Genomic DNA, 12,172 nt, shown 5'->3' on the forward strand with positions numbered 1-12,172 from the left:
GGAGGCACGGCGACGACGAGGCGCAGAGGGGCAGCCTGGCGGCGTCGTCGGGGCGGGGAAGACGAACTGAATGAAAAATTTCACAAGTGCTAGTTATATAGACGAAGCATTGGTTCCGGTTCGTGACAGCAACCGGGACGAATGCGACCTTTAGTCCTGGTTGGTGGCACCAACCGGGACTAAAGGGGGGGCATTGGTACCGGTTAGTGCCATGAACCGGTACCAATGCACACCTTTAGTCTCGGTTGGTGCCACCAACCGGGACCAAAGGCCTTGTGCTGCTGCGCCCGTGTCGAAAGTTTAGTCCCACCTCGCTAGTTGAGAGGGGCGCGCTGTGGTTTATAAGCCCCAGTGCCGCACCCCGCTCGAGCTCCTCTCCATTGCAGGCTTACGGGCCTAATTGTCACTGCTATGCCTGATGGGCTTACTGGGCCTTCTACGGGCCTGATTCCTGGCCCATGGATGGGTTTCTAGTCGTATTCAGGCCGTGGTGGCCCAGTAGGTGGCATATTTTTTATTTTTTGCCTCTTCTTTGTTTTCTTTTTTGCTTTATTTATTTTGTTTTGTTTTTACTTACAACAAAAAACTTATTTATTTTATTTTATTTTGTTTCTAATTACTTATTTATTTTACTTTATGATAATTCTTTTTGCTATTAAAGTTTCTAACAAAAAAAGTTCTTTATGAAAATTCTTTTTGCTTTTTAATGATTTTGAAACGAAAATACTTCGATAATTTTAGTTGCATCAATTTTATATAATTTTAGTTTCAATAATACTAGAGGTTTCTTATAATGTTTTGAACAGAAAATACTTTGTTAATTTTAGTTTCATAAATTTTATTAAAGTTTATTTTATTTTGTTTCTACTTATATATTTTAATAAAGTTTATATTATTTTGTTTCTAATTACTTATTTATTTTATTTGTTATTTTTCATACACCATTTTTCATGCATTTACTGATTATTTTGAGCTATAAGACCCTAAAATTGAAAAGCATTTCAAATGAACTCTGAAAAGGTTGAAAGTTGGCATGATATCATCATTTCATCCACATAGCATGTGCAAGAAAGTTGAGAGGGTTACGGCAAAAACTGGATGCACTTCGTGTACAAAACGGACAATCCCTTTCAAAGTATCAGGAATTCATACGGAAACTCGTCTGTTACAAAGGGATTTCATTTTTTAAAACCTAGTTGAACTCCTCACTTTTTGTGTGTTCAAAATGCACCATTCAAAGCCACATCATCATTTTTCAATCCTTTCTGACTTCATTTGTTATTTTTCATGCATTTACTAATTATTTTGAGCTATAAGACCCTAAAATTGAAAAACATTTCAAATGAACCTGAAATTGAAAAACCCTAGAAATGTACTCTGAAAAGGTTGAAATTTGGCATGGTATGATCATTTCACCCACATAGCATGTGCTAAAAAGTTGTGAGGGTCCCGGCAAAAGCTGGATGCACTTCGTGAACAAAATGGACAATCTCTTTTGAGGTATCAGGGTTTCGGAGGAAAACTCATCTGTTACAAAGGGATTTCATTTTCTTGAACTTATTTGAACTCCAGACTTTTTGTGTGTTCAAAATGCACCATTCAAAGACACATCATCAATTGTCAACCCTTTCTGACTTCATTTGTTATTTTTCATGCAGTAACGGATTGTTTTGAGCTAAATGACCCTGAAATTGAAAAGCCCTACAAATGAGCTCTGAAAAGGTTGAAAGTTGGCATGGTATCATCATTTCACCCACTAGCATGTGCTAAAAAGTTGAGAGGGTTACGGCAAAAGCTGGATGCACTTCGTGAACAAAATGGACAATCTCTTTCAAAGTATCAGGGTTTCGGACGAAAACTCATCTGTTACAAAGGGATTTCATTTTCTTGAACTTATTTGAACTCCAGACTTTTTGTGTGTTCAAAATGAACCATTCAAAGCAGAGACTGATTTTGAATGGTGCATATTCAACACACAAAAAGTCTGTAAACATCGCCAACCCCAACATAAAAAAATGAGCATAGATGCGCCTATAGAGAGAATTCAACCTAAATTCATAATAAATTTATATGAATTTCAAAGAAATTTACTCTGAATTTAGGTCAATTTCCCTGTATAAGGGCATCTCTTTTCACTTTGAGAGGAGCTCAACAAGCAGAGAGGGACGAGCTTATAAACCGGTGTGAGCGCCCTTTGGGTGGCGAGGTGGGACTAAACTCTGACCGCAACGAGGACCAACCCTTTAGTCCTGGTTTGTGGCACAAACTGAGACTAATGGTCATGGGCCAAGGGCGAGGCGCATTGGTCCCGGTTCGTGCGTGGAACCGGGACCAAAAGGTCCAGACGAACCGGGACCAATGGCCCACGTGGCCCGGCCGGCCCCCTGGGCTCACGAACCGGGACAGTTGCCTCCTTTGGTCCCGGTTCGTGAGCGAACCAGGATTAATGGTATTACGAGGGCTGAACCAATGCCCTGTTTTCTACTAGTGGTTCAGCTATATCTCTTACGGCCTAACGTGCCTCCACACCATTTGATTTGTTGGAGGTGCCCATAATTATTATAGCCACAATATTTACATAGATATTTCTGAATGTCAATTTTGTTCTCTATATAAATGTGCTTCCAGGAGAAAAGACATTTGAAAAAAAATAATGAACTAGCACCTTGGCCCTTGTAATTGTGAGGTCATACTTTATGTGTTAAAAATGTCTGAAAAATAAATTTATGATTTCATAAATATTCATATTATGCCACGGCCCATTACCACCACAACGGCAACCACTATTGACTATGACATCGACGTCGACGTCAACATGCATGACCCACACAATGTGTTTGGCGAAATGCCCTCAAGGTTTGTAAATTTTATTTTCTCTCTTTTGTTGTTGCTTTACATAATGCAAAGTGACGGTGATTTTTTTTGTGATTATAGTTTTATGCGTTTCAGCGATTGTAGGCATAAATTGGTGTAGTTTTCTTTAGCAACACATTTGTGTACATGCAATCCATCAACATAGATGTTATCTCCTTGTCCAACCATTCTTGTTGATAAAGATGTCGTTGAGGTTATCCCTAATCCTTGTACAAGACAAAATGGGTAAGGTGAGGTACGAGGGGAACTAGACCGACGGCAGCTAGTGATCCCCCCTCGATCGCTTGCGAGAGCGACGAGGGAGGGGATGGGAAGGGGCTTTCCTTAGTGCCAGGTGGCCAGCTTCTACACTCCCTGACTCGAGGCATCATCTCTAGTTTGACACTGAGTAAGTCAATGAGGAAGATGAGGAGCATGACCAAAGTACCACTTAAAGCTCAATGACGCCCACCAAAAGAAGCCTCTGGGGAGGAAGAAAGAAAACGAAAGGTGAAGAAAGAAGGATATGGTGTTGCGTTCCATACCACAGTCTAAGAGATGATTGCACAAAGAGGGAGATGTGCTGGGAGGAATCAAGACAAGGTATTAAAGTGGTTGGAGGTCAAGGCCATGGTGGAGCATAAGATGGCGTATGAGGAGCGTAAGGTGGCGATAGAAGAGAAGAGGTTGAGGAACCTGGGAGAGAAGGTGTTTGCGAAGAATATGCAGCAAGAATACAAAATTCATGTTCGTGGACAGCATCGGGCCGAATGAAACACGTTGAGTATATGTGGAATCAATGCATGTGCAAGCATCAAGGATGTGAGGGAGTCGGATTGGAGATGGGAGTGCTGATGCTCTATGCTTGAGCCCTATGTTTAAAGTCTGAGTTTGAATTTGGAAATTGCGGATTTGAAATGATGTTGAATTGTTTGTGGTAGAGACATTATGTTTTGATATGGCAAGTTACTGGAACTGCAAAAGCACCCCCCGCCCCCCGATAATCTGAAGATGATATTGGGGAAACTTAGTATACCACCTTATTGGGTGGATATCGGGGGCTTTGGAGATGCTCTTATACTTTGAAGGGGTGTCCTAATTTTGTTCTTTAGATATTTAAATCTTTTTTATGTGTATCCTGGTTTTTTTATACATGCCAGCTAGTGGTTGTTCGGAGGTGCACATGTCAAAGCGAAAATGGACAATCAATTTTCTGGAAAGGGATTTGTAGCATGCAGGTGCGGGGGTACGAAACCTCTTTTTCTCTGGCTTTCTTTTCTATCTTTTAAGCCAAATATCCAAATAAAATTTTGTATTCATATCCGTGTTTCTGATGAGGAGGGCTTTCAAATTAGATCAATTTTGAATACATCTTGGCGAGTTTTAAAAAACATCGTTAAGTTTCAACTTCTGAAACTTGATACAAGCTTCCGATAAAAACTTAAGTTTCAGAACTTGCGACTGATGACTTCTGAAACTTGGTATGAGTGGACGACAAAATCGAAAGTTTCAGAACCGCGACCGATAAAATCGTAAGTTTTAGAAGCTAAAATTTACAGCTTGTTGTGCACTCGCACTAGTAGAAAAAGAGGCTTCCATACGCCCCCATTAGTCCCCAAAATAATCGAACCGGGACTAAAGGGGTCTTTAGTCGCGGTTCGGGAGGAGACCCGCGACCAACTATCTGGGCCCAGCGCGCTCGGTCGACAGCTGGCGGACGGGAGGGGCTTTAGTACTGGTTGGCCTGGCCAACCGGGACTAAAGGTCCTCAGGCTGGCCCGAAGGCCTTTAGTCGCGGTTGGCCAGACCAACCGGGACTAAAGGTTAGTCCTTTAGTCGCGGTTGGCCAGACCAACCGGGACTAAAGGTTAGTCCTTTAGTCGCGGTTGGCCAGACCAACCGGGACTAAAGGTTAGTCCTTTAGTCGCGGTTGGCCAGACCAACCGGTACTAAAGGGCCCATCAAACTCTCCCCCCCTGGACCGCCTTTTCAGTTTTAGAAAAACCAAAAGAAAATGATAGAAATGTCAAAAAAATAAAATAAAATAAGTTTCTCATGTGATATGTGGTCTAGTTGTTGGGAAAATTAACAAATATGAATTTCGACTTTATTTGCAAAATCTCTCTGGAATTTCTTAAAATGGGCATAACTTTTGCATACGAACTCGGATGAAAAAGTTTTTTATATGAAAAATCATCTACTCGAGAAGTTACATCCGAATTTAAACAGACCAATAAATCTCTCTGGAATCTCTCTGGAGTTTTCTTGGTTAAAACAGACCAATAAATGGTCGAGCGTGCCACAACGTGCAAACGGTGTCGAAAGTCATTCAAACTTGACATGGATGCCTCACAATGGCATGCCCACCTGCTTACAGAAGTTGAGATCATTTCAAAGATGTCCAAAAATGAACCATCTTCAACGAATGGTGTTTGGGTAGGTGACAAGGGTGTGGTTGAAAGTACGTTGTTTTTTGATATCTGCCAACTTGTTTGTATTTTCGACAAGTTTTGCATTTTTGTGGAGTTTTTGTGTGAAAAAAGGCCAATAAATGGCTAGGCGTAACGCAACGTGCAAACGGTATCGAAAGTCATTCAAACCTGACATGGATGCCTCATATGTCCGTGCAAGATTGTTGCAAGAAGTTGGGGTCATTTATCCATAGTGCAGAAAAACAACAGAGGAGAGGAGTATGTCACACTAGGCCAGACAGGTGCATCCGTGAGCATGTAGTTTTCCAGATTTGAATTCTTCTGTTATTTGCAATTTTTGTCATTATCTATCAACATGAAAATTTTCTTATGTCCTAATCATTTCTTGAAATTAGTCCACAATTTTGGAATTTCAAATTGTGCATGAAAATTTTACAAACTTGAACACTTTTTCCAAAATTCTTAACAAATTCCCAACAATAGATGAAAATTTTGAACACATATTGCAATCCACTTAATTTTATTTAATAATTTATCATTTTTTTAAACACAAACATTTCTTAAATTTGTGAACAAAAAATCAAAAACTGGAACATTTCTTGAAATTTTAGGTTTTTTTAAGTCATAGAAAATATTTGAAAACAAGAATATGTTTTGTTATTCCAAATAATAATTAATAATAAAGTTTTAAAAAGAGAAAAATGAATTATAAGAAAAAAAGAGAATAAAAACTAAATAATAGATAGAAAAAAATAATAGATAGAATAAAAACTTGAACACTCATTGACTTGAACCGTTCCTAGCGTTACTTTTCTGTTTCTTTTTTGTTTTTTCCTGTTCCTCTTTTCCTTTTCTCTCATTTTTCCAATTTCTTTTTTACGTTTTCCTATTTTATTTTTCTTTTTTATTGCCTTTCGTTTTCATTTTTCCTTTTTTCATGCTTACTTTATTTTCACCAATTTTTCAGAAATTCTAAATGATGTTTGCATTTTTTTCAAATTTGTTTAATTCTCTAAAGCTATGTTCCTATTTTGAAATTTTGTTCAGAAATTCCAAGAAAAGTATAAAATTTCAAGACATGTTAGCTTCTTTTTAAAAAAATTTCTGAAATATAGAAAATACTCCCTCCGTCCCATAATATAAGAATGTTTTTGATACTAGTGTAGTGTCAAAAACGTTCTTATATTATGGGACAGAGGGAGTAGAACCTAAAAAGTTGTTAACTTCTTTCAAAAAAGTTCAAAAATTGAAAAAAAACATATACTTCGAAATATCAAAAAAGTTTGAATTTTTTCTCACAAATTAAAAAACTTTCGGAAATTTAAAAATTGTTACCTTTTCCAAATTATTTTCGCCAATTTATTAAAGGTGTAAGGTTTGCAAAGAAAGAAACTACAAATGCAAAAAAAGTTTAGCGAATTTCACAAAATGTTTGTGTTTTCAAAATTTTGTTCATAATCTAAAAAATGACCATGTTTTCAATTTTGTTCCTATTCTCAAAATATATTCACGTTGTCAAAAAATTGTTTGTATTCCAAACTATTTGCGTTTTCAATTTTGTTTTTGTTTTTCGCAAAAATAGTTTTTTAGATTCTAAAAAAAATTCAGGTTTTCACAAAATTTAAAAAGTGTTCAGCTTTTGAAAACAATTTATAAATTATTTTAAAAAATTTGTTCTCAGAGTCGCTAGCGCCACTAATTCTTATAAATTTGCATAGGTCATTAGTCACTTGGACTTGCTAGCACCACCTGCTTTATTCTCCCTATAACATGTGTGTGCTCTGCGGTTTGATTCATGTGAGGTCTAGGGTTTGATTCCCGGGCATACTTTTTTTATTACGTTTACTTCGCCCCAAAGAGGTGTTCTTGCACAACGTTGCCTATGGGTCGTCTCATATGTACAGGCTGCGTATCGGCGGGGGCATGGAGAGTTCTCCTCATTGATGTGTATAGGGGGGGGGGCGGGGGGTTGTGCCGAAGGAGAACCTAGGTATCTCTTGGTTGATGAATCAAGAAGATGCTTACCTATTCATTTGTTCAAAACTGCCTGCGTGGATCGGTGGTATTGTAACTCCTGTCCGACGAACATCAAATTGCTCGAGCTGCTGTTGGAGGAGGAAGCATCGGTCAGGCCTCCACAGGAGGGCCTGTGGCGGCTAGAGTCGTGTGTGATATGCCCCTAGGTTAATTTTGTGGGATTGATTTGCGGCTAGGTTGATCGCTCATGTCAATGTGTGCGGGCCCACGCGAGGGAAATGGAAATTCCACTAATTCAGGGAATCACTGATTTACTTACCCGCTACTACACCTACACGTACATGCATGTTGCATCTAAATTAGTGCAGGATCATGTTTCATGGGCCAGACCAGGAGACAACATACACTGTCCTTGTGGGATTCCATGGACATGTTGGTGGCATACTGGCATCTTACTCGGGCAATGCGGTGCGGAACGTTACCGCCAAGTCCACCACCGGCGACATCATGGGCAAGGGTTTAGGCTACAACCCCTTTTTTTACAGGATCTGAGGACGATTGTGGCATGCAGCCACAATACAAAGCGAGGTTTAGTGATCTTCCAGCCCAACTTCGCGAGGGGGGGGTCATTCGGGCATGGATTTTATGCTTATGTGTATGAATACCGGAGTGGCTGGTTACTCAACCTAGTCCAACATTGCCACTGTGAATAATCAAACAAATAGACAAGCAATCCTCGAGTTTCTGATGTCTCTCAAGCCTACGAGAATTGAGCTGCTAAAACATTTGGCCTTTGCTCGACGTTTTTGTCTCTCCTCTTCCATTCATTCCTCTGTTTTGAGTATTACATACTGTGGTAGCCAGCACCATGTTTGCTATACACTACCTTTTATAGCACGGTTTCGGTACCATGTCGCGTGTACAACAAAGTTTATTATTTCTCTACCGTGGTCATGGACGGGGCAGCCAGCGAGCATGTGACACATCTGAGAAAAGATAAAGAGAATAGAGATGCCATCATTTAAGAGTACTCGCTAGTAATAGTTACTCTGCAAATGTAACATGTGCATGTTCACTAGTAGAAAAAGGATAATCTGTCCCGGTTGGTAAGGGCCTTTTGTCCCGGTTGTTGAACCGGGACTAAAGGGTCGTTACTAATGCCCTAGCCCTTTAGTCCCGGTTCTTACACGAACCGGGACAGATGGGCCTCCACGTGGCCGCTGCGGCCAGCCCAGGTAGGAGGGCCTTTGGTCCCGGTTGGTGACACCAACCGGGACCAAAAGGCATCCACGCGTTAGCATTTCAGTGGCTGGGGTTTTTTTGTTTTTTTTAAAGGGGGGAGGGTTTAGGGGTAATTTAGGGTGTGTAAGCTAGCTAACAGAGATATATAATAACTGATATATAATAACTCTTCATGCCCGCATCATGCATCATCATAATAACAAGTCCTACTAATCATCATCATACAACTTCTACTCGTTATTAATAACAAGTCATACGATCATCATCCTCATAGTCATCGAACCAACCCTACTTAATTGTTCTTAGCACATGATCATCAGTATTAGGTAGGACCTAAATACCCTCTTTAAGGTAAAATAGCATAAAACAATATAGACCCCGACTCTCCATTATGGAGAATGGAGATCATCCTGTGTCCAATTTTTGCGCTTCGCTTCCTTTTGCTTCCAAGAACCTCCTTGCGACTGTCCATACATTTTTTCCATTCTTTGATTTTCATGTCTCCACTTCTTTTAGAAATCCGGTATGGACAGTTTAGATTCGTAGGATGACCTGGTTGTATGTTCAAAACATCAAGACTACCATTCTGATACATCAAATGAGGCACACAATCCTCTGGGATTATCTGTTGAAAAACATAGTAATAACTTCATAGTTAGCAATGATGTACTAGTTTTAGAAGTATGCAAAAGATGCACGGATGTCGTAATAGTAAGAAATCTTACCAGGGTATCTCCATAGTAGTTACCGTAGTTCAACACGTGCACTAGTGACACGTATTGACCATAATGTGGAGGAGTTTTACAATAGATATTGTAATTCTCAAGATCAGTACAAAATCCGACCAGATGAGTTTTCTCCTTATAAGTTAACTCAGAGCCATCGGTGTAGTAGGTTTTGTCTACCATGTTCTGCACATTGTTTGAACAATCAAAATAAGCTGTCAATGAAAATAAGCTGTCAACTATTTTGAAATGAACAATATAAATTAGCTAATAACTATGTTTGAGAAACTCACATAGCGGTAGAATTGGAGGCGTATCAACAAGGACCCATATGTCCATATTGTCTTGCTCGATGTCAGGATCACCAAGATCCATGGTGACAAGCATACCCTAATCAAAACCATACATCTTGCAAAATGCTTCCCAATTTTTGCAACCAAAATGGGTTACGCTCTCAGAATTATACAGATTTACTTCAAAATCTATATCATGATGGGTCCTTAGGTGAATTTTCTTTGTTTCCATACTTTCATGGTCTTCAAAACCAATCCTCTCCAAGACGTAGCGTCTTGCATGGCATGGGATAAGCTAGTCGAATTGTAAAAGATGAAAAGTACATGTTGAAATAGTTGAAGTCGTGCTTAATTACGAAAAAATAACACTTGTCGTCGTTGCGTACCGTTTCAACATCGAAGGTCTCCTCCAGCTTAATACTGAAGCGCCGATCTTCGTCCAGGTGAGGCCTGTCGCACAGACCTCGGTCGTCGTGGCACCAGTCGCACTCCCACGGGAGACTTTCGTCGTCCGAGTACGACATTTCCTATGTTCATAATTCAAATATTAAACGTATACAATTAAATATATGTACTAAAAAACCTAAGTTAGATCATTATTATTCATCACGGGTTGACTATCGGTTTGTCGAGTCTTTTCTTGAAAACTCTCAGCTCACGTGGTGTATACATTCGACCGTTGGTGATGGTCGCTCCTCCTTTCATCCCCGAGTGCATTACACCAAAATGTCTAGCACACGGGAAGGAAGGAGAAGCGACCCCCACGACTACAGTCGGGATTCTTCGTCCTCTCATATATATATATGGTGGAACTCTCCCTCACTGATTCCTCTCAGACATTTGCGACCGTCGGTGATGGTAGCTCTTTCCTTTCGTTCTCGAGTGCATTACACCAAATTTTCTAGCACACGGGAATGAAGGAGAAGCTACCCCCACGACAACAGTCGGGATTCTTCGTCCTCTCATATATGGTGGAGACTCAATAGACTTAAAGTCAATCCGAAATATCGTTTAATTATCTTTCTAAAACCCGAAATATGGAGTGAATAATAATTAATAATAAAGTTTTAAAAAGAGAAAAATGAATTATAAGAAAAAAATAGAATAAAAACTAAATAATAGATAGAAAAAAATCGCTTAGGCCTCGGCCTTGGCCCGTCGGGTGCCTGTTGAACCGTTCCTAGCGTTACTTTTCTGTTTCTTTTTCGTTTTTTCCTGTTCCTCTTTTCCTTTTCTCTCATTTTTCCAATTTCTTTTTTACGTTTTCCTATTTTCTTTTTCTTTTTTATTGCCTTTCGTTTTCATTTTTCCTTTTTTCATGCTTACTTTATTTTCACCAATTTTTCAGAAAGTTGTTAACTTCTTTCAAAAAAGTTCAAAAATTGAAAAAAAACATATACTTCGAAATATCAAAAAAGTTTTAATTTTTTCTCACAAATTAAAAAACTTTCGGAAATTTAAAAATTGTTACCTTTTCCAAATTATTTTCGCCAATTTATTAAAGGTGTAAGGTTTGCAAAGAAAGAAACTACAAATGCAAAAAAAGTTTAGCGAATTTCACAAAATGTTTGTGTTTTCAAAATTTTGTTCATAATCTAAAAAATGACCATGTTTTCAATTTTGTTCCTATTCTCAAAATATATTCACGTTGTCAAAAAATTGTTTGTAATTCCAAACTATTTGTGTTTTCAATTTTGTTTTTTTTTTCGCAAAAATAGTTTTTTAGATTCTCAAAAAAATTCGGGTTTTCACAAAATTTAAAAAGTGTTCCAGCTTTTGAAAACAATTTATAAATTATTTTAAAAAATTTGTTCTCAGAGTCGCTAGCGCCACTAATTCTTATAAATTTGCATAGGTCATTAGTCACTTGGACTTGCTAGCACCACCTGCTTTATTCTCCCTATAACATGTGTGTGCTCTGCGGTTTGATTCATGTGAGGTCTAGGGTTTGATTCCCGGGCATACTTTTTTTTTATTACGTTTACTTTGCCCCAAAGAGGTGTTCTTGCACAGCGTTGCCTATGGGTCGTCTCATATGTACAGGCTGCGTATCGGCGGGGCATGGAGAGTTCTCCTCATTGATGTGTTTAGGGGGGGGGGGGGGGTTGTGCCGAAGCAGAACCTAGGTAGCTCTTGGTTGATGAATCAAGAAGATGCTTACCTATTCATTTGTTCAAAACTGCCTGCGTGGATCGGTGGTATTGTAACTCCTGTCCGACGAACATCAAATTGCTCGAGCTGCTGTTGGAGGAGGAAGCATCGGTCAGGCCTCCACAGGAGGGCCTATGGCGGCTAGAGTCGTGTGTGATATGCCCCTAGGTTAATTTTGTGGGATTGATTTGCGGCTAGGTTGATCGCTCATGTCAATGTGTGCGGGCCCACGCGAGGGAAATGGAAATTCCACTAATCCAGGGAATCACTGATTTACTTACCCGCTACTACACCTACACGTACATGCATGTTGCATCTAAATTAGTGCAGGATCATGTTTCACGGGCCAGACCAGGAGACAACATACACTGTCCTTGTGGGATTCCATGGACATGTTGGTGGCATACCGGCATCTTACTCGGGCATTGCGGTGCGGAACGTTACCGCCAAGTCCACCACCGGCGATATCATGGGCAAGGGTTTAGGCTACAACCCCTTT

The sequence above is a fragment of the Aegilops tauschii genome, chromosome 5 (genome assembly GCF_002575655.3).
Source record: "Aegilops tauschii subsp. strangulata cultivar AL8/78 chromosome 5, Aet v6.0, whole genome shotgun sequence".
Taxonomy (NCBI): domain Eukaryota; kingdom Viridiplantae; phylum Streptophyta; class Magnoliopsida; order Poales; family Poaceae; genus Aegilops; species Aegilops tauschii.